The following is a 22,971-nucleotide window of genomic DNA, read 5'->3' on the forward strand; positions in this document are numbered from 1 at the left end:
AAAATAGGAAAAAAAGAATTTCCTGCGGTTTGTCCAAACCATTTATCATCTTCCTAGGAGTCAAACAAATTTACAGGTTGAAATCACCAGTTATCTCAGATTTCAGGTCACCCAATGCTCACCAATTGTGATTCAGCTGTACGGAGAATAGGAAGAGATATGGATTTGGCACCAGAAGTGTGCATCACAAAATGTGCAATAAACTGTGGAAGAACACTGTACAGCATTTCTTTTATTTGACTTCAAAGAGGCTTAACACTGTCTTTTCAACTCAAACAGTGCATCACAATTGCTGCAAACTGAACTCACATTTCAAACTGACTAAATTGATACGATTTTCAGCATAGGCACAAGCAAATGGAGACATATCCAACTATTTGCAAACTGTATGCTGTAAAATATAGCAGGCTTTAATTTGTAACATTTTTTCATTCACGTTGTTCCACAGCACGCTATTCTCCTATAATTAGCACCAGTGATCTGTGATAGGCAATAACCCAAAACATAAAATCATGGATTACTGTAAATCTTCTTCCAGATCCACTCTAATTGTTCTGCTCTATCTCTGATATCTAACTACAAAAAAATGCAAAGACTATCAGATTTTAGTGAAAGCATCTTGGTTCCATAAGGAAGGAAAGGATTAGAAGGTATTTATGCTTAAGTCAATTGTGAGTTATGCTTAATTCAACTCACCCCCATCTGCTTCAGTTCTTTTTAGCCATTCCAGCAGCCTAAGAAAATATTTTCCCACTTAACACTACCCTCCAAATATATATATTACTAGCATTACAGGATGACAGGAACTCCTCCATATAACTTTAAAACTACAAGGGCTGCTCTGAAAGTAATGCATCCTATTTTATTATGTTGTTCCACAACATCAGAGGTGGATATTAGTGATTTGGCAGTAGAGGCCAAACCTTTCCACCAGTTTTACATTTTGTTGCTGTGTGACAGATGGCAGCAGAGGGACAGTCTGACACAATGGCATCTGACACAGAAGTGTTTATGAATCAAAAGTGTGGAACTGAGTTCCTCCATGCAGAAAAAATATCACCCATTGACATCCATAGATGCTCACTGAACACTGATGGAGACCAAAAAGTGAAAGTGAGCACACTGAGGTGCTGGGTGATGCGTTTCAGTAGTGGTAACAGCAGCAGCTGGTAATCTCTGCTGGTGCAGGTTTCAATGAGCATAGCATGCAGACTCTTGTTTATCTCTGGTGAAAATGCATTGATAATGGTAGTGAATGTTGAAAAACAATGCTTTGTAACTGAGAACTTGCTGTATCAAACAGTGCTATTGTGCTATTTGTATCTGTTGTACTTTGCATGGAAATAAACAGGAGGCGCTACTTTCAGAATGACCTATTTTAACAGAACTGCTCTATAAAAGAGAGAAAGTATGCACTTACTTAAACAAATCGTGAAATGTATGGCAGGTTATAGTTCATATTTCTTTAATTACTTTACTATCCTTTTACAAGATCCACCATCATTTCACAACTTTCCTGATACTGTATCCAGTATGTAACTTTTGTGCAGCATACTCTGGCATCAAGCTTTCTGCAAACTAGCTATGGGATTTATCTTGTACCTTGTTTTTGTATATTCAAGCTTCAGTTCAGCAAAGTTTATAAAATACATTTAACTTTATTAATCTGGGTAACTGCATAGCTCTCAAGAGTCTATGCATTCACATTACGGATGCTGGCATATACTAAATCACACAGAATCACAGAATTATCAAGGTTGGAAAAGACCTAGAAGATCATCTAGTCCAACCATTACCAATACTTCCTGGCTAACAAAACACAACTATATGTTTGTATTCTTAGCTTGTGGAAAACAGAATTATTATAGATTAATTGTATCATTTGATAACCTTTTAACTGCTATGGACTTCACTTCACCTTGTAATCTACTTCAGGGATTATATTATTCCACTCTTTAGAATTAGGAGTTTCACATTTCTTTTACATATTTATTTTTCTTTTATTGAATTTTCTCTGACTTGATTTTAAGACATATATTATCTCTTTATAGTGTTGTTGGACACTCACATCATGTGACATACTTTTGCTCTTGGGCTCTTATATCCACACGTTACCATAATTTCTTCTCATCTTCAATTCTCTGCTTTCTTTCCTTCCAGTAATTTTGGCAACTCCTTGATCTTTTTTTTTCTTTCTTTTTTTTTTTTTTTTTCCATGCTGATTGCTCAATCTGTCTCTCTCTCTCTCTCCCTCTCTCTTTCTCTAGCCCTCATTAATGTGCATTTGTACGCCATGACATAGAAACATATATCTTATTATCTGCACCTCTATATACGTTCAGTAGGAAGGTATTGTTTAACAGATCTCTGACTGTGAGAAAATAATTCTACATATAGCATTAACTGATTATTTGTGAGTTTATGTTGTTATATTGGTAATCTCTCTGCAATAAAAAGATAGGTTATCAAACAGGTCAATGAAAGGTACATCTCTTTATAATATCATTGGCTCCCAACTTGTTGGATCATCCAAAACAAGAAGATTGCTCAAATATATTTTCAGAAGTGACTCTACTTATTTTAAAGTGAAAATCTCCTCAAAACCTCACGTTAAGTGCACCAATATTTCCGAAACCATTCATAATACGTTTTTGTAATCCTTACTTTGTTAAATTTATACAGCTACAAAGTATAGTTAAATTTTAAAATTTTAAAGGCAATTTGGACTGGGAACTTCCAGTCTAAATAACAGACACTTGTATAGTGTCACAGAGACAGTAAGTCAGATAATCTATCTAGTCTTCAGAGTACACATAAACAGCACAGAAACAACCTGTCACAGACTTCCCCATCATCAGAGCTTGAGTCTTGTTAAATTGTCACAACCAGACAACAAAACTAACGTAAAAAAAAAAAAAAAAAAAAAAAAAAAAAAAGAAGAAGAAGAAGAAGAAGGAAGATCTACTTCAAAAAACAAACCTTCTGAAAGCTATTTTATCTGAGCTAAAATGCTGTCTTTACATTTGGCCAATGTGGTAATGATTATCAGCTTGGGAGGTGATAAGTGATTATTGCTCCTTTAAGAAACATAACTTGCAGTAGGCAAGCATGAGAAAGGCTAGAGAGCTGTGAAGAAATTTCTTGCAGAAATTAGCAAAAGAACATGTAGAGAACTTGCCATCCCATGCACTTTTAACCAGATTATATGTTTATAGTCAAAGAAACCAATAAGTAAAATGATTTTATCCTACTAAATTTTGCTGCTGTCGTTACTAAAGGGTTAGGTCATACTGTGGTCATTACAGCTAGCTCTGCACTGCCCCAAGCCAAGTCTGTGCCCTGCAGGGGATCTGATGACGGCAGTAGCCAGCCCAGGTGGATGTGCCACAGCAGCATGTCCTGCAGTAGGATGCCTTTCCAACAGGCCCAGTTCCCATGAGGTTGTTAGAAATATGGTGACTCAGCTAGGCACTGAGCAGCAGCCCTGAGGGAACTTGCAAGAGCTCAGCAGCTCAATGGTGGAGTGTCATGGGTTTGCACAGAAAGTGATATAACCATGTCTGTGTTTGAGTGCATCTTTATCATGATTCACTCTTCCTAACTGAAGACAGTTTGTGATGTACTTTGAAAGCAGTGACCACCTGTTATCCTTCCTTTGAATTCTTTCCAGTCTCCAAGTAATCACTGCTACAAACTAATCAGTAACCATCCCTCTCCCTAGGGACCAGGGGCTGAGACACAGCTTCAGTGGTCCCTGTGGGCTTGCAGCTGGCACTGTCATCCACCTGACCCAGGAGAGAAAACAACCTGCCTGCCTTGAAGTGCTCTCTACTATTCTGTCCTTGGTGGTGTTTAGAGTCAAAAAAGGCAGATATTGATCCTTACTCCTGTGAATATAAGAAGAACCCAAACAAAAAATGTCAGCAGATTCTGCAGTTTAACAATGCATGATGCAAACAGGACTCAGGACCTAAGATGCATTCTCCTGAATACTACAATGTTCAGTATGTAAAATGAAGCGGCAACATCTTTCATTCCTTGATGTTTATGAAAGGTAAAAGAATGAAAGCTTGTGTTGTCACTTCTGTCCATTTATACAGAAGGGGATTCAAGTCTTCCAGTTGTTAGTTGGCATCTTTGACAGACCAGATTTTCAAAAAGGGAAAGACAAGAAAAACTGTACTTTCTATGTTTGTAACTGTAGAAGAGTCTGACAGCAAGATGTGGGCCATAAAAATAATCCAAATGCATATGCAAGAACTATTGTAATAGCTGTATATATGCATATAACTATATATACATTTAAAGAGAACATAACTGGCTTTACCACTGCAGAACATAAAAATTAGTTTTGTGCTGTTTACAATGTACCTTTGATTGGAACTTGGATAGAGTTACTGTTGCAAGTTGGAATATGTTTTAATATTGTTGACATTTCTCATGTTGGACAGATTGCAGGGTAAATGTACATTTTGCTACTGCTGGAAATATGGACATGATATATTCTCAGATTTTAAATTGGTTTTAATTGAGAATGGGTCCCTGCCGAAATGGGTTGATTCTTCACAAGCATGTAAAGTAAAAGTAGATGACAATGGATCAAATCTGGATCAGAATAACTTGACCTAGTGGCTTACAGTATAGTGCTTCCTCTCCAACCCATTCCACAATTTTCATGCGAAGGAAAATATCTCAGACTGTGCTGAGGCAGTTAGAATTAGTCATGGTATCCACACGCTGAGATTGTAAAAGACTTTCAAAACATCAGCTACTCCTAAACCACATTTCACATTTTTAGGTTATAACATAATTACGGGTTATCCAGTATTTCATATATTGACTGGGTTGATTTATAAAGTGAGTTAATATTACTCGATAAAGGATAGCAGAGAACAAGATACAAAGTAAACACTAAGCCACAGAGTTCATTGTTTCAACCCCTAAAGGCAAATATTTTCAAAGAAAATATAAACTTCCATCTTATCTCCCCACGTAACATTTAAGAAATGTCTTATTGCTCATAAGTGATCTTCATATGCCATTTTGTCTACAGAAGTCTCTGGTTTTGCCTAAAATCAGAACAATCTGATCCTGTTTTGTTATGCCATATTACAGTATTTGGTTCCACTGGTACAGATTCAGGTACCCAATAGAAGTAGTTCTCATAGATCTCATCACAGATCAATAGCTTTTAGCATGAACAAAAGAAACACAGCACCCTCACACTAATATTGACCATCTACACAAACATCCAAAAAGGGACACGTAATTCAGTCTCTCACAAATAAACTGTGCTATCCTCTCTGCAGTTTCTTTCAGTACCTGTCTGGCTGGCCTTCAGCACACCACTAGAAATCTCAAAATAATGTGCAGCGCAAAACAGAATCAAGAAACATCACTGATGTTCAGTACAGAGATTTACATTGCTGGCAATATTCCACTCTGAGTTCTCCTCACTGTAAGATTCATTCTCTGTACAGAGGCCAGACTCCTGCCCCACAGATGGAACTCCTATGCACCAATTCAATACAAATAACAAATACAGTCATACTGTAGAATAAATTTTTAGAAACGTAGTCTTATTTCTACACTGGTGTCCCCAGTTAGGAAGCCAGGTAAAAGAATCTAGCAACGGCATTTGTTTCTTTTTCTGATCTTCACATTTTTAGAGACTTCTAAATCCTCCTTGTTACTTCTTGTACAAGGCAGAAATGAGCAGGAAGAGCATGGGTTGGTTTCTACAGCTATACAAGTGAATACAGCATTAAAGAATTTAGCTTCACCCTAAGGCCCTCTGCCTTAATCTTTGATCTTGTTTCATCTGCTTATCCAATGTCTCTTACCTGGTAATTTATGAAAATAAATACATAAACAAAAAGCATTCTACTTCAGAATCAATAAAATAAGCAACACAAAATAAAATGCAAAAAAACAAAAAAAATACCAACAAAACCAAACCATGTTCCCTCACCTGCATTGTACTTTATGAAGAATGTTTACATAATTCCATCTTCAAAGTCAGACATTTGCAAAATTTAGCAGCTATCACCTACCTCTGAAATGCAAAATCATATGCAGAATCCTTTCAGCTACCTACCTTATGATCCCAAAAGCATGCCCTAGCAGTAAGGCACATCCTGGGATATTTAGTCTCCAGCACTGATTGTTACCACTTCTTGCAAAAACAGAAAATATTTTCTTCTGAAGGCTACATCTCAGCATAGATGTGTCTTTCCCCTTCCTGACAGCAACCTGTAAGTCCCCAAGGGACTTGGAATGAGGGTATTAACCCCACTGTGTGTCAGAATTACAGGCATTACTAGAGACAGTTGCTCATGGTACATGTCCTTCCTGGCCCCATGAAATCTCCTTTCTAGACAACAAAGCACACGTACATATGTGAGAAGTTGTATCTAAGTACCTTAAGTAGCTCACCATTTAACGACCCACATATATTTAACTATGAAAATGCATGGAAAACTGAAAAGAGGGACAAAGGTATTTACAAGGCAATTAAGGTGACTGCTGTGGACAAATAATGGAGTAGATGAAAATAACAATGAATTTTTCCTTCTTAAGCCTCTCTATTTCATAGAAAATTGCTATATTTAATATATTTTCTCCCAGCTCTTACCAATGACATCTAATAGCAAGATCTATCCAATTAATTGTATCATAATTTATGTCACAGATATAACCAAAAAGGACAAACCTCAGATTATGCAAAACACTTTGCCAATGACACTTCTTTCCTGTCCATGCAGTTCTGGTTTTCCATGATATATCTCAGGCCCCAGTGATGTACTTCTGTTTTGGTAGAGGCAGAAAAATGTCCAACTTGACTGATTTCCAGAAAAGAGATCACATCTAACTGAGATCTATCTGTGCAATTCATCACTGATTGTGAAAAATGTTTGCTTAGTATCACTGTCATGAGTAAGTCCTTTAAAAAAATAAATAAATAAATCCAGATATGATGTATTTGCACTCTTATTGTAATTGTAAAAAAAAAAAAAAAAGCAAGCACATTTTTCACAGATACTTTCTCAACTTTCTCAGAAAAATGTCACCACCTGATTCATAAACCACAGTAATAACACATACATATACTTAACAGTTAGTAAGGGTAGTGCTAAGAGAAAGGTCACTAATAAAAAATTGCTTCATTTAAGAAAATCCAGAGGCAGATGCAAAAGCCTCCTCAAAGTGAAACACTTAAATTTTCCACTCACTTTTTTTATTAATTAACAGTAAGTCCGACATTTTTTATTTCTCAGCACAGAATACATCTAAATGTGCCATTTCACCTTGTCATATATGGAGTTCTACCACATCAATTTACTCTAAACTAGAACAACTTGAGCGTAATTCAAGGATAAGTCTAGGAATGTCTTCCACATTAGACACTAATTGCTCAGTTCATAAAAATAATATTTGTAAGTGAATTACGTATGTTCTCTGCTACCTGTTGGTGCCATAGAAGGGAAGCCTGCTTCAAAGCAGTTACCCAAAAGAAAATCAATGCACTCAGTAGCAGAACATTGATTGAGAGGGTGCAACCAGGCACACAGACTAAAAATGTGCCATCAAATGGCACTTAGAACATTCTTATTTATTTATTTATTTATTTATTTATTTAAAGGAAATATAAGCTTGTTGGCCTGTTTTTCAAAACTTCTTGTTTTCTGGAATGCCCCTGAAATCTGTGGAAGCCGTGGGTGCCCAGCGTATTTGTAAAACTAGACCACATGTTCCTCCATCAATTTTCATGCAAAAATTTAAGCCCCAATTTTTCCTATACTCTGTCTGCAATTCAGCTGGTTTAAGTGTTGGAGCCAAGGGCAGAGCAATTCTATGAACTTGTCAGTTGCTCAGATGAATGTATTTCAATTTCTAGCTTATTGTGGTGTGTTCTTTTTTTTTTCCCAGTGATAAAACACCAGCACCAATGAATGCAGAATTCAAGGAAAATTTCTTGCATAACTTAGCTACTGATTTTAAGTAGCTAGACACATGGTTTGTTTGAACGCAAAGGAACACAGGTTTGGTTTACATAAGGAATATCTAATAACTAACTTGACAAGCAACTGAAATATTTTTGAAATATTTTTGTACTGAAACAGCACAAAACAGCACTACCCATAAACAGTGAGCTGCATTTATAATGAACTTTGCTGTGCTTTGAGAAAACAATATCTGGAGGGTATTTGTACTTAATGAGGCAGGGGACAATCGGTTAAAAGAAGAAAATTCCCATAGTAGGGGAAAAATAAAACTGAAACTGGGAGTAAAGCATATGGCTCCTTACAAAGAAGTCAGAACAACTTCCGTCAGAGTTCTGCTGTCTGAATCGACAAGCAAAATCACCCTAATAGATGATAAATACATTAAAAAATCTGCAATCACAGTATTTCTGCTATTACATCACAAGTCTCACAGAACAGCTTTGCAAAACAAAGTATATTGACTTAAATATGCGCTTCACTTCTTTGCACAAAATTTATGTCTCTGAACATTTTCCCGCTTAACATACGATTCCAAAGGATGAGATGTCTTATTTATTCCTGAGAGAGAAACCAGGGTCCTTACAATCATATTTTATAAATATTAAAGCAACTTGCATTTTACAGCGGCTAGCAGACTAATGTTTATATTCACTTAGTACAGACACCCTCTCCTCCCATTCTCAGGCTTGCTAGTTTTAACTTAGGTTGCTAAGTTTTAATAGTGTCTGCAAAACTGTGTTCACTTTGTTGTTCTTAATTTTACTCTCTCCCACTTCTCCTCCACTCTTGTCATGGTTTAACCCAATTATTTAAGTAATCTAAAACAAACACACACAGCTTGTTCCTCAGAAATAAATATACTAGCCTAGGGGACAGAACGCTTTCATTTATTCATTTTCTGGTGACATTACTGAAGAACAGTTTCTTCACAGCTTCCAGCAGGATGTAAACAAATGCAGCTGATGCATGATAGGGATTAGGCAGTAGGAAAGTGGCACTCCTATCGGGCCAAATCATAAATTACAGGAGTTACAAGTGACACACACACACACACACACAAATCCTTTGGAAAGGATGGAGAGAGAACTCTAGTATCTCAGATAAAGTACAAACAAATCAAAAGTCTTCATTTTTATTTTTTTTTCCCAGAAGCTAAATAGCAGCCAAATACATGTCACATACAAGCACTGCTCCACAAGTAATGCCTTCTATTCTATTATGCTGTCCAGCGATGCAAGGATGGCATGGCAGTAGAGATTGAACCTTCCCACCAGTATCCCATTAGATGCTGTCACAGTGTGACAGATGGCAGCAGAGGGGCAGTCTGACACAATGGCATCTGACATGGAAGTGCATATGAAGCAAAAATGGGGAAATGAATTTCTCCAATGCAGATAAATGGCATTCACTAATATACATCAATGCTTGCTGAAAGTTTATGAAGACCAAGCACTGGATGTGAGCACAATGAGGCAAAGGACTGTGCATTTGTGTTGGGGCAGCAGCAATGTGAAAGACAAGCCATATTCCAGATGGCCATGCAGATTTTTATGAGTGTGACATGCAGGCTCTTGTTCATCACTGGAGAAAACGCATAGCTAATGGTGGTAACTGTGCTGGAAAACAGTGTTTTGTAACTGAGAATTTGCTCTATCAAGCAGTGTACAGTGTACAGTGTACAACCTATGTACATACTGCAAAGATATTTAAAACATACTCAAGGTGAGATATGATCTATCTACAGCCAGTAAAGCAATCCCAGGAGACAATATTTAATATTCTTTTTACTTCTACATAAGGAAAATATTTTGACTGTCCAAACACAAACTTTTAAGTGACCTGTAGCTCAGCACATGTAGGCGTATTACAGTCCCTTAACCTGACATGCACTGATTTTTCTTCTCACCCAGAATCTCTCCCTGCATAAAACAAATGCTGAGCATCTCCAGAACTCAGGTTGTGTTCAGCCTGTCTCCTTACAGGGCTCAGTTGTTAACTTCTTGACTCCTGCTCCTACGGGCTTTCCCCACAGCTTTCCAGCACTCTGGAGAATTCTGTGAAACCAGCATAAGTTTGTTGGTAACCAGAGAATCTATTTCTTGTTTCAGGCAGAAGTGAGCACTGATACTAAATCTGTAATTCTGAATTTAAAAATGGCTTGGGTACAAGTTTTGGTTTTTTGGGCTGTTTCTTATTATTGGTTCTCCTCTTAATATTCATGCACTAGAATAAACAATGATTTCACCTACAGAGCATGCAACCTAAAAAAAAATCATGAAAGTTTTACATACAACAAAGTCTGGTGATCCTCACATTGTCTTTCCTATGACCAAATATTTCTTATCAATTGTTGTTCCAGTGCATCTTGTTTGGACACCATAAGACAAGATAACAGAAATGAATTATGTGAAATGTATCTAATTTAGTGCTTTAAATACTTATAATTCCAAAAGAATAATTGATTATTATTTTTTTAATTTATTTTTTTCTATGACTGTTTTCTGATTATTATTTTGGGGGCACTGACCCCACCAAGGGAAGTGGAAAAATTAGTCAGGGATGCTGGCCCTAGCTCTATTAATACCTCAGGGCATCCACTGGAAATTAAAGTACTCTGTCCTCAAATGCCAAAGCACCCTCAGTTCCTAATGGGAGTTAAGCAGAGAAAACTGGAAGCTCACGAACAGGATATGGAATAATGGAATAAAACTTAACACTATTTCAGAACCTGGCCATAATTTTTTTGCAGAATGGCAGAAAAAGTACATTAGGGTTTACCCAAGCTCTCATCCAGTTAGAGAAAGAAATCCGTGCAACATTTTGCTGGTAAATGGCAGAATTTAAAGCCAACCTGCAGCTGCACCACAGTGAGCAGTCTACCTGCTCTCTGGTACATACACTGCAGTTAGCCATAGCAATGGGCTGTGACTTCTGGCTGTGCCTCCCACCCACAGTTAGACGGCTGCAGTACCATTACAGATGCCAAAAGATGCATTTGGACAGAAACTAACTTTTCGAAACTTTGCTACTTTGGAGGTGCCATAGTAACCATTTCCTAGCAATTCTGCTTTCCAGATCACGATTGCCTATATGCTCATCCTAAAAACAAGGGAATTTGCACCTAACACTTGTCCAATTGAACCTGATTTTGTAAAATTATTTTCTTTTCAAGTTTGGAAAGATTAATTATCTTTTATATTACAAATGTGAAGGAGTAAACAAAATGAGACATTTTACACAGTATATCACCCCTTTTATTTTGTTCGTGATTATCTATTTCCCTTTCATATTTGTAGCAACACTGAAATCCTGTACCGTGTAATTCCCGCATTTTATAAAGCAGCTGATGCATGGATATCAAAATCTCATACATATGCCCCCTCTCCCTTTGACAGAACAAACTTAAACATTTCAAAAAGCTCTCCCTACTGGTGACCCATCCACTTATTTGTGAATACCTCTGCCTTGGTCTCATTCCAAAGTTAGCAGATTGGTAGGTATAAAATGCAGATAAACCATGCTGACATTTCTAGGCAAAAGCTCTGTTTATAGAGTAGGCTATTCTGAAGCTGAGCAAAAATCTTTTGGAAATACTGCACCAAACTGTCTTTTGCTTCATTTATCATCATCAGGTGTGATCTTAAGCATAACTTTATCAAAGCAACATTCCACTTTCCTGCATGCTGATTTTACAAAACTAACTCTCTGAATGTTGTTCTACATGATGTCATCACACTGTAACTCACTTCATTTACAGTATCTGTTTCACTTCTACTCACAAGCTAGTATAACTCATTTCTTTTTTTTTTTTTTTTTTTTTAACTGCACACAGGCTGCTAGACACATGTGCATAGCAAATGGAATCTGAACTTAGCTTAACAGCCTCATTTATTCCTGATGGTTTAAATTATTTCATCACAATTAATGACACCCCCTCAGCTTCCTGTGCAGCGCTGCCAGATGTTCAGAGACCACAAAGCCACTCTCTTCTTTGACGGCTAGTGACAAGTCGTCCTCTGAAGGACGTTCCCTCAGTACACAGGCCGGATGACACCTCCACTGCTTAGCACCTCTCCACCTCCCTGGGTAACCATGGTGAGAGAAGGAGGAAGACATGAGAAACCAGCCCGTGCATTAGTAAGGACAAATTATGTGAAGCGTTTTGGACTTGAAGGATCTCATCTTCTCCTACCGGCTTTTCCAACCTGACTGTTTTATAAAAAAGACAAACTGTTTGCCTCAATACTTAAGGTGTTAAGTTTTCTGTGCTTCATTAAAAATAACCCATCCTTCCTTATACGGGGGGTGGGGGGGGAAAAGGGGAAAAAGAAAAAAGAAAGAAAAAGGTGGGGGGCATAAAGCAAAAATGCAAATTGCAGCCATGTGGGAAGTAAATCCTTACTTGGAATACTATATCTCACTACTCCATCATCTTCAAAAGCAGAATGCAAAAAATCCCAAATCTTATGAATGTTGTGCTCACATTCAGCTTGTTTTATTCTCATTTGTCCCTGTTGTCTTCCTGTCAGAAGAAGCAGATTTTCCCTTACACTGTTCCTCTCACGACACTTAGGTATTCTTCAGGACGGGAAGAATGTGGGTAATTTATGTGAAAAAAAGTTGTGAGCGAGGATATGATTCTGAAAATGAGAAAATAGGTTCCGTCTCTAAAAAGATGTGAGTGAAAAGTGTAACGAACGTGTAGCTCATGCAACTGCAACCCCAGATAAGAAAACAGCAAGTGTCTTGAATTTTTTAAGATTAAAAAGCAAGCATCCGTGCTCCTGAAATTCCATCCACTACTTCAAGCACATATGGCAGACATTCTATCGAGTTTCTTTTTTGTTGTTTTTTTTTGTTTGTTTTGTTTTTTGTTGGTTTTTTTTTATTATTAAAAAAAAAATGCTAATCCATGTAAAGGACTAAAGGGCTGTTCAGATTGCCAGAAGTGTAGTATTAAAACAGAAAGGCCACCTGTGTTAGCCCACCCGATAGGAAAGTCAGAAGCTGGAAAGTTCGTCTGTCTCTCTCTTTCTTTTTCTTCTCTTTTTTTTTTTTTTTTTTTTGTTAAACACATTTAAAGTAGGGAAAAATATCACCCACCAACACAAATTCTAGAGAGCGGTGCCAGAAAAGATTTGTGCGTGAGTCTAGTTATGTGTGTGGCCACTCTAGAATTACTTCTGTTACAATAAAAATTAGTTCCTCACTTAGGATGCTAAAAGCTGCTTTGAAGGAAAGTTTCCTCAGAATTTTCCTAAAAATCCAGCAGTGCAACTGAAGGAAAGGCAGAGATGACACATCTGTCACAGGCTTGGTTTTTTCACTGATTTTTTAAGCAGTGTTTCACACAAAAGTAGTCAGATTTTCCTTTAGTTACTCATTACAATCAGCAAATGATTCTGTAAGATGTCAGATATAGATATCTATTTATCTATATAGTTTTTTTAATTTTCAGGAGGAGATGAGATTCATATTCAGAGACAACAGAACTCCTGAGCAGTTCTAAACTTAAATTGTCTTTTCCACATGTAGATGCATTTAAGTTTATATGCAAAATACATACACACAAATAATACAAACTTTAAATCCACCCCCACCTCCCCTCAAAAAACAAAACAAAACAAAACCCTTACTTTAAAATGCACTGAGATTTATGGAGAGTCACATGGACTTCATTCTCTTGTCTCTGAATGTTTTATTGGGGGGAATGGAGGAGCTGAATAAACTTTAAACTCTCATGTAGGGATGTATTGCCTGTGTGTCCCTGGCAGATGTGGAAAGGAGATGAAATGGGCAAGGGAGAATCGAATATCCCATCACTGCAGGTTTGTGAAGGGGAAAGAACACTGCAAAGATCTCACATCTGGCAATCATTTGTCAATAGCTGGAAAGAGAACGGCAGGAAACTTTCTGGCTCTTGTGGAAGATGAAAAGACAAAAACCATGTGTCACACATGCACAGTGCTGGTACAATGACTACTACATTTATTCCCCCACCCACCCACCCCCCCTTTTAAATTTAATGATCTTCAGATATACTTTACTCTTTGGTCAAAATCATGCACTCACTTGAATTGTTAAAGCTGCAGTGTATGTACATTTTTCAAATAAACCCCAGGGCTGATGTTAGAAAATCAAAATAATTCAAGCATAGGCTGTCTGATCATTTGGTCAGGAATCCTTGTGGTTTAGTCAATAAACAGAATCTAAATGAAAGACACCACAGTAACTAGACAGTAATGTTTTGAACAGCTTTAGCCCAAAGAGGGAGAGAGACAGAGAGACAGAGACTGACCAAGTGGCCAAATACAATGCTACCAAATCCACAGAGATCACCCTCCTGCATGCAGCATCTGTGTTTGAGCACAAGGTCACTTGCTGTTTCTTTAGAGACTATTTGTATTCAGAAGTATTCTTTTACAGTCCTTCTGTAGTTCTGGGTTTGTGGTTTTCTTCTTCATTGTTGTTTTTGTTTGTTTGTTTGTTTCTTTTATTTCCACAGGGATTTTATTCACTTTGCAGAAAGAACTATTAAATAAAAACATAGGGATCACTTTGCACTGAGACACAAGGTAAGATTTTACTTTCTAATTCACTAATGTCACATTGTACAATGTTGTGAAAAATACCAGGGTAAGAGTCTACAGTCTACAAAAATTAAATAGGTCCATATTCACTGGCTTTACTCGTGTGACTGATGGTCCTTCACAGCTTGCTTTCAATTCATTCTTCTGGCGCTTTTAAGGAGAAGCTGCTGCAACAGGAGCACATCTTGTCCCTGTGAATCCACAAGTAAATGCTGCAGGTTGTTTAATCTGGCAAAATCACAGTAGCCTGCCAAATTATAACAGGAATAGTATCTCCTCCAAACAAGTCTGATCATGGTTAATTACAATGCAGACCAGAGAGCAGCCACAATTATTCATTATTACAGGAAGCACCTTATTTAAATTTTATGGAAATTTGTGCTTGCACTCCAATATGCCTGGGAAAAGAAGAAAAAAAGGGGAAAAACCCACTCACACAAGGAAGAATGTTATACCTCTGAAATATCACAAGACACTGTGTATAAACTGGGAGTGAAATGTTGCCTTGGTATTTACATCAAGTCACCTCAATGGTAGCATTTATCACATCCAATAGTCATTCAGAATTGATTTCAAGTAATAATTATTAGTTTAATCATAGTATTTTTAATTATCATAACAAAATGTAATAAAATGTATTTTGACTGAAAAAAAAAAAGGCTAAAAAGCCCTATCTTTACAAAAATATAGATGGGTAGGTGGACTTGTAGACTGATGGACAGAGAGGTGCTTGTGTATTTGCAGATATAGTGTCTGTGTAGTGTTGTACAGGTTGCACTGTCCTCTACATTAAGGACAACTATTTCCTTTTATATGCTCCACAAAACAGTAAAGTTTCAAGTTCCAAAACTGCAAACAAGCAGAAAAGAGGGGTAGAAGAGTGGGGCTGCTTTAGGGGCTGGTCTATCAGTACCAGCACATTAGTCTCAGTGGCATGAGCAAAGATTGCTGGGCACCAGAGGAGAACACGCTTCCATAGCAATGACAATTCTGCATAACAAAACACAGTTGGCTGTGCACCATGGGCACACAGCATTTCTCATTTTTTCCTTTTTTTTTTCTTTTTTGTTTTTTTCTTTTTTGTTCTTTTTTGTTGTTGTGTATTCCATTTGTGTAACTGAAATCATTCTGCAGTTGCAATGGAAAGGTGTAGTGAATGAGCAAGGACATTAAATCAGGTATCTTTATTAGCTAAGGGAGAATCTCCTACCAGGGAAACTGAAATCCGAGAAATTCAAAGCAAAAGGAAATGAAGAATTAGAAAGAATGTACCACACTGACAACTTCTCCATCAGTTGTATATGGGTTTACAGAAGAAATACATGTTTTCAGTTGCTACCTTCCTTCAAGTGGTTTTCCTTAAGTCACTCACAGCTGTAAGAAATGAGCAACACTGGCAACACTTACTTAAAAAAGGCTTTCCATCTTCGAGACACTGTCTAAACATTAGAAAAACAACGCCTGCCCAGATAAAGATGACAATATTACTACTTAACTTAGAACTGAACATTAATGAACAGTGCAGGCTTGCCAATCTGCTTGCACTTCAGGATCATACTTGTTCTTATAAATTAATAAAACATATTATTCCCGCGTATCAACATACTACTCCCACACCAACACCTCACATCACTCACTGCTCTGTGTGTAACATGTGAGGAACACCAATGCATTGGCCAGTGTGGCTCTTCCATGGCCTCTGAGGGAAACAACCAGACTTGAAGCACTGCACTGCATCTGGCTGGGATGGAGCTCTCTTTCCCCACAGTGCTGCGCTCAGCACCTGTAGCTACAGCAGCACTGATATCCAACCAATGCTTCAGCTGCTGTTGAGCAGAGCTGCCAAAGGATCATGGCTGGCTCCTTAAGCCTCCTCCAAAAAAGATGCAGAATGGGGGTAAGCAAGAACTGGGGAGGGGACACAGAAGGGTCAGCTGAGCTAAGCCTGACTAGTGAGCTGAGGCACCTCTCAGAAAAGCTGACAGAACAAGATTCTTCAGATTCTTCAGTGCAGGAAGAATCTTGTTGGTTGTTTTGGTTTGGGTTTGTTTTTGGTGTGTTTTTTCCTTTTTTTCTTTTTTTTTTTTTTTTTTGCATCAAAACAGAGACAGTTTTCAGCAGCTGCAGACTCAGTTTACAAAGTTCACTGGGCAAAATCAACACACAAACAGAGAAAAAAAAAAAGGTTCTTGCTTTCTGCTCTCCCTTCTAACCCCACCAACACCATGAACCAAATTCCACTTGAGAGAGTCTTTCACATGCTCTCTGTGAATCTCAGCTATTGGCATTAGAGTGTATAGATTCTAACAAAATTCCAGCTTTGTGCTTCTGAAATCCATATGTTCCTTACTACCATCTTGAGTCATCTCTTACTGGAGTTTTCAACCCTGTGAGTTGCCATGTGTTGACAATAAAGTTAGATGGAAATGAAGTCGGACAATGAAAACAATCTTGAACAACTCTGAAGCACTGAGTTCTGCCTTTCAGTGGAGGTAACATACTTTTCTCTTGAGAAAAACAGCCCACACAAAGGTTTGTGAACCTGCAGCTGGACTGCTTTTAGCTCACAAGCTGATTTGGATCTCTCCATTATAAGACACATCATTACACAGACAGACTGAAACACCTTGCATTATTCAAGTTGCATCTAACTAAAATAGCAATTAAAAAAAAAAAAAAAAAAAAAAGGCAGTGACAAAGAGTTGCTGCTAAAACTAAAATGAAGACCATATCCATTCATTCATGGTTGAGCTTTCCCAATTCTGAGCATAAAACTATAAAGGAGATAAGTTATAGTCACAAAGAAGTTGTGTTGCATGCTTTTTCACCTTACAAAATCAATGCCATTCATCCTTGTTTCTTCACTGTACACTCTGGATAAAGGTTACTGTACATGTATGTTTTTACCATAAAAGCAGTGCCAACAAAAGGACAGCTGCTAACTAAAATGCTACTTGAACGTTAAATTAATATTTCTTCTCTACAGAGCATTTTCTTCACACTACTTTTTCCCTCTTAAATGCTTCAGCTTTGCAAGTAGGTTTCCTATTAATGTAGCATGAAACTTGTAGTATAAGGGATTTCTCACCTATTGCCTGGATCATGTCACTCCCCTCTTTGATGTGGAAGGTAAAGGAAGCTGATTCAAGTCCAGGCTCTTCATCCCAAACTTCAAGGCTCTGAACAACTCTGCTCCTGGCTACATTTCTGTTCCCCATCATATTCCTTTCATTCTGCTCCCTGAAGCCCATAGCTTTCCTTCTCCCTTGTCTTCAGACTTTCTTTCACATCCTTTTTTACACCTGGGCAGCTGCTCTCACTGCTTTCCACTTTCTTTAAAGCAACAAATTTTTTCTGTGAAGCACAAAAACCATAAGCCACCTAGGGAAAGTTGTCTCTGTCCTAAAATTAAATGCGCAATTTCAATGCTCAGAGAGACAATCATCCTAGGGCCACCATGAGTGGTTCACATCTGGATCACTCCAAACATCTGTTTACATTATGAGCAGATACAGGAGGGGGCCATCTAGTATTGTTCATATAGTGCTAGGTATACTACTGCCCTTAAATCAAATGCACTTTTAATGTCACCATTAATGCAGCTTAAAAACCTCTCCTACAACGGAACGTTTCTGTCATTGGCGGCTAATATACATATATACTTTTTTTTTTTTTTTTTTTGGCAAGAATTCAAATAATTGCAAATTTAAAAATGCCATTGCAGGATAATATTTACATTGAGGCATTCTCAAAGCTGTTGAAACAGGATGTTTAGGGTATTCAAGAGGTTTAAAATCAAATCTGCGAGGAAGGAATAACAGTCTTCCATCCTCACCAGAAGGATTACTGAGCAGAAGTCACTAGAGAAAAATGGAGTGCTCTGAAAAGTATTTTAATCCCACCTGGAGGGAGGATATTGCAATGTGACAGATACATTGGGAAGTCCTTACTCTGGAAAACAACGTGGGAACAGTCTTTTGTTGAGACATTTTGACTTAAAAAATATATGAAATAAAAATAAAATGTCCTGAGAGCAAGAAACCCTTTTTCCTCCATGCCATTGTTTTTCAAATATCAACTGTGTAAGACACCTAAGTTGTCAGTTCTGGGTCAAGGAACATAAAAGTGTGGAAGCCAAATATCAAAAGATAATTTACACTGTGAAACTGAAGAGAAAATTTCTTCAGACAACTTCCTTCTATATAGCTGTGCAGCGCTATTTTTTGTAGGCCCAGAAAAAGGGTGCCTTTAGGAAGACACCAGCGAAATGATAACATCTCAAAGAGATCAAATGATGCTCTATGGCAAAGGCTGTGACACAGGACTATACAAAGACAGAAGTCGATGAAGGGCATTCCTAGGCTATCACATCCAAATGAAAGGAGAAATGGAATTGATAAGAACACCAAAACATAGCACTACATCCTATCAGAATGTTTAAGCTTTCCATACATAAACCGTTAGCTCATACTGAACCCATACGTTCAGATGGACTAAATACCTGATACACAGTTGCAATATTCTAGTATTACAAGTAGTTCTCTTTGTGTTGGACTGATGGTTGTATGTCACAAACCTGCCAGTGTTCAAACACCTGTGCTCTCCAAAATCCCAAAGTTCTAAACTAATCCCAGTTAAGACAACAGAGAGTCAGGGCTTCAAGTGAAACTCCTTTCATTTTCAGCAGCCAGAAATTAAAATGCAAGAATGTATACAAAGAATGAAGAACGGAGAATCACTGTGTTGGAAATATCACATGGTGTCACCATGAAGTAATACGTGGCAACCACAACCAACCACTTTCATCAAGCACAAGCATTCACTTTACAGAAAACTACTGCACAGGCAAAATTTTGTGTGCAAAAATAAGCATTCACAGGACTTAAATTTTTCTTACAAAATATAAAAATTGTATCTTTTTCAAGTTTTCAGAAAGAAACAATCAGGTCTACAATCAACTGTAAAAAACAAAGTCAGACTTTTTCCCTAGATGAGCTACAGATTTTTACATGAGGTTGCTATTTTTCTTACGTAACCAGCTACCACAACCTCAGTCACAAGTTTAATTCTCTTCATAAGAAGACCATTGTGGTTTTCAGTATAATCAACAGCTTGTATACTTTGGCATCCCATGGTCACTTCCATCTCTGATAGTCACAGAAAGTTATGGTTTCATCCTGTGTCTTAAAGCTCAGGTAATATTAGTTACTGAAATGCACACTCCTACATGCAATGTCTATCTCAGTGCTATTTAAACTACACTGGGCCTGAACAGCACAGACAAGAGCAGTCTTTCTCCCCAGGAAGCAGAATAATGTTGTATCATCATCCTCAGTTCCCAGTTGAAACTGGAATCAGATACAAAATAGCCATTCTAGTTTCCAAATTTATTCATGGAGGCAGAAAAGCTCCACAAAGTCTTAACAAAACACATTCACATTGGAATTTCTACTGAATCTAAACATTTTCCAGTGATTCATTTTGACAGCACATTTTAATACCTTGCAAACTACTGAATGACACGGTCTCAATCCTCACTCCTCTTATCAGTCCTTTTCTTTCCACCTGTGATCTTCCTTGTACATGGAACTTTCTATGATACGCTTTTTTCAAGCCACTAAGTTATCCTTCTTTATCACTCACCTTTTACTTTCCACTTCAGTGTAGCCGGCTTAGCCTCTGTGACTTCTCATTTTCCATTACCACAACTTCCTACTCTTCCTTAAGTACCCTACTGAAACTGGTCTGCATTCCAGCTTATCTCTATCCTCTGGTTCAAGGATTTTCATGATGCTTTGGAGCATGGAGGACATCTTAAGAAACAGTATGCTGTTTGGACCACTTCTGCTTCCACTCATGGTCATATGGAGCACTTGCCCCCCTCATCTGCAATTACTTAACATCCCACTGGGACTATATATATGGAAAGCAGCAATAGGAAAATGTTCATTCAATTCAGTGTCAGAAAGCAAAGAAGAAAGCTAGCACCGCATGAACAGTCAGCTCTCCATAGACCACCACCAAGTGCTTCACAGAGCATCAGAAATTAAAGATTTCATCCCACTGCTCCATCTTGCATTCCACTTATGATCATCACTGTAGTTGTCCAAAACAACACAGCACAAAGTAATTTCTGGATCTACTTGACATCTTAGCTCTCTGGACTCACTGAATTCTCTCCACTCCTAGTTATTACATGCAACAATTCATTATGTTAAGGATCTGAATGTATCTGAATTTTCCAAAATGGGCCTTGATATCTGCAGAAGTCCAGCATAGTAAACAGCAAATTTTACAGCAGTATTAGAAGACTTCACAGATTTTAAACCACAAAAACTGTCAATATAATCCACGTTATATTTCAAGCACTAGAAATGGTAAGAAAGTAGAAACAGATAATGTGAGCAAATGGGAACGTGTTCCCTAAGGGGTTCCCTGAACATATTTAAAGTCACGTAAAAACACGTCAAAGAATGTTTATCTTTGAAGAATTAAAAAGTATTCTCAGATAAGTTTAATATAGAAATCTACACTGCAATCTGTCTTGTTATCTATCATCCCCAATTGGTAAAAATATTAAAAACAGGTTGGGAACAAGCACAATTAGACAAGCATTTAGTATCTTTCACTTTATGAATTCTAATACTATACAGGTTTGTGAACCAGGCTTGACTGATTGAAGAACAAATTGAATAAAACTACTGTTATTACTCCATTGCAAGATAATGTATTTAAAATGCAGTTTGTGCCTTTGTACCTTACTTGTCTTTTCACTTTGGCTCTCCCTATTCAAGTGTTATGGTGTAATAGCCAGGCAGCATATAAGGATTCAAGCACTTTGAATTGTGTATATCACACAAATTCATAGTTCAAGATTACACTTTACTGATTGCTACTAAAATTTTGATAATAATGGATGACAGAAAGCTAGATTTATTTTTGTCAAAGATGCAGAAATGTTTGAGAAGGGTCTTTAAAGTGTCCCTCTCCAATCCCTGGGGCACAGCAGCTCTGAAAGCACAGCTACTGTGCTGTATCTCTCTCAAAGGAATAACAACTCTGTGTGAAAGAGCTATTTACAACTTGCTTTGTGTATCATCAGCAGAAACAAAAGATAGAACAAGCATATAAAGGCTTTTTTCCCATTTATCCCTCCTGACCTTTATCTCTGCCACACACCCAGGAAATAAGGGGGAGGTAGGTAGGGAGCACAGCCTTTTATGTCAAGTTTTCAAGGTAATATCCTGAGCTACAGGAAAAAAATCTGCTCAGTCGTTCTTTCTTCCCTTCCTCAGACAGACATGGACAAGGCAAATTCAGTATTCCTATACCAAGGCTGCTCAGGGGCAGCAAGAGCCTTCCCATGGAAGAAATTAGGAGTGATGCTCTTCTGTCCATAACAGCATCACTCTAGTTGAAAAGACTGGCCGAAGGGAGAGATATGACATCAATGGCTGAAGACTGTAACGGAAAATGCCTAGAGCCACATCCTTCCTCTAAACAAGAGCAAGACTCAGAATCTTCTGAGTGAAGTGATCATCAAGGAAAGATAAACAGAATTTGAGGAAGTTACCAGGAAAATATGCAACAGGAACAGTATTGGTTGGAGAAGAAGGCACCACTTTGGGAATGTCACTGTCATTGTGGAAATTTCTCTGCATTTTCAGCAGGGATTAACAGCTGCTGGAAAGAACTCCTGAGACTACTAGGGAAGTAACAGTATGTTCTGAAGTTCCACAGGTGATGACAAAAATTTGGAAGCTGACAAACTAAAGTTCAGGAAAAGAGTGGAGGATCATCTTCATTTAAACAATTTTTCCTGTCTCATACAGGCAATTTCTGTAATTTCCATCTAACAACATCTATGCTTTACCTAAAATACGCCAAAATACAAGTTGATGCTCTTTTCTTATGGCAAACTTGTTGGACACAATTTAATGGCAGAAAGGAATGCTTTCTGAAAAGCTGAGCAAGAGCAAAGATGAATCAGCAGCTGCAAACTGAAGAAGCTAGCAAAGAAAGATCCAAAAAGAAGTTTTCTGAAACAGATATTAAAGCTTACAGCATGTTCTTTAGACAATAAAGATACTATAGCAAGATAAGGCACCTGTGCAGATCAAAGAACTCAGTTAACTGTGGGGCTTAAAGTCTTCGGCAGAAATGCCGTCTAAGTATAATGCCACTTGGCGTATCCATACATTTATAATCATGAAAGATAGATTTTTAATATAGTATATAATGTTTTCATTAATGAATGAAAATTGCAGTAGAAGACACAGACTGGGGAAAAAAAAAATCTCAAAAAATAAAACATGGAGAAAAATGTGACACACAGAAATATATTGCTGATGCTCCTATTTATGAAAAATTTCACA

General features: G+C 37.6%; 1 protein-coding gene and 1 long non-coding RNA gene across 11 annotated transcripts in view; one reads left to right on the forward strand and one right to left on the reverse strand.

Annotated features, from left to right (window-relative positions):
* BNC2 (basonuclin 2) overlaps nt 1-22,971 on the reverse strand; it is a 370,614-nt gene that overhangs the window by 201,189 nt on the left and 146,454 nt on the right. The gene's annotated exons all lie outside the window — the stretch shown is intronic.
* Nucleotides 1-22,971, forward strand: part of LOC107306155 — a 58,427-nt gene that overhangs the window by 9,093 nt on the left and 26,363 nt on the right. For all 4 annotated transcript variants that reach the window (XR_001552022.2, XR_001552023.2, XR_001552020.2 and 1 more), the window contains one exon: nt 14,512-14,581. This is a non-coding gene — a long non-coding RNA (uncharacterized LOC107306155). The remainder of the gene's footprint in view (nt 1-14,511; nt 14,582-22,971) is intronic.

Source organism: Coturnix japonica, chromosome Z (genome assembly GCF_001577835.2).
Source record: "Coturnix japonica isolate 7356 chromosome Z, Coturnix japonica 2.1, whole genome shotgun sequence".
Lineage (NCBI taxonomy): Eukaryota > Metazoa > Chordata > Aves > Galliformes > Phasianidae > Coturnix > Coturnix japonica.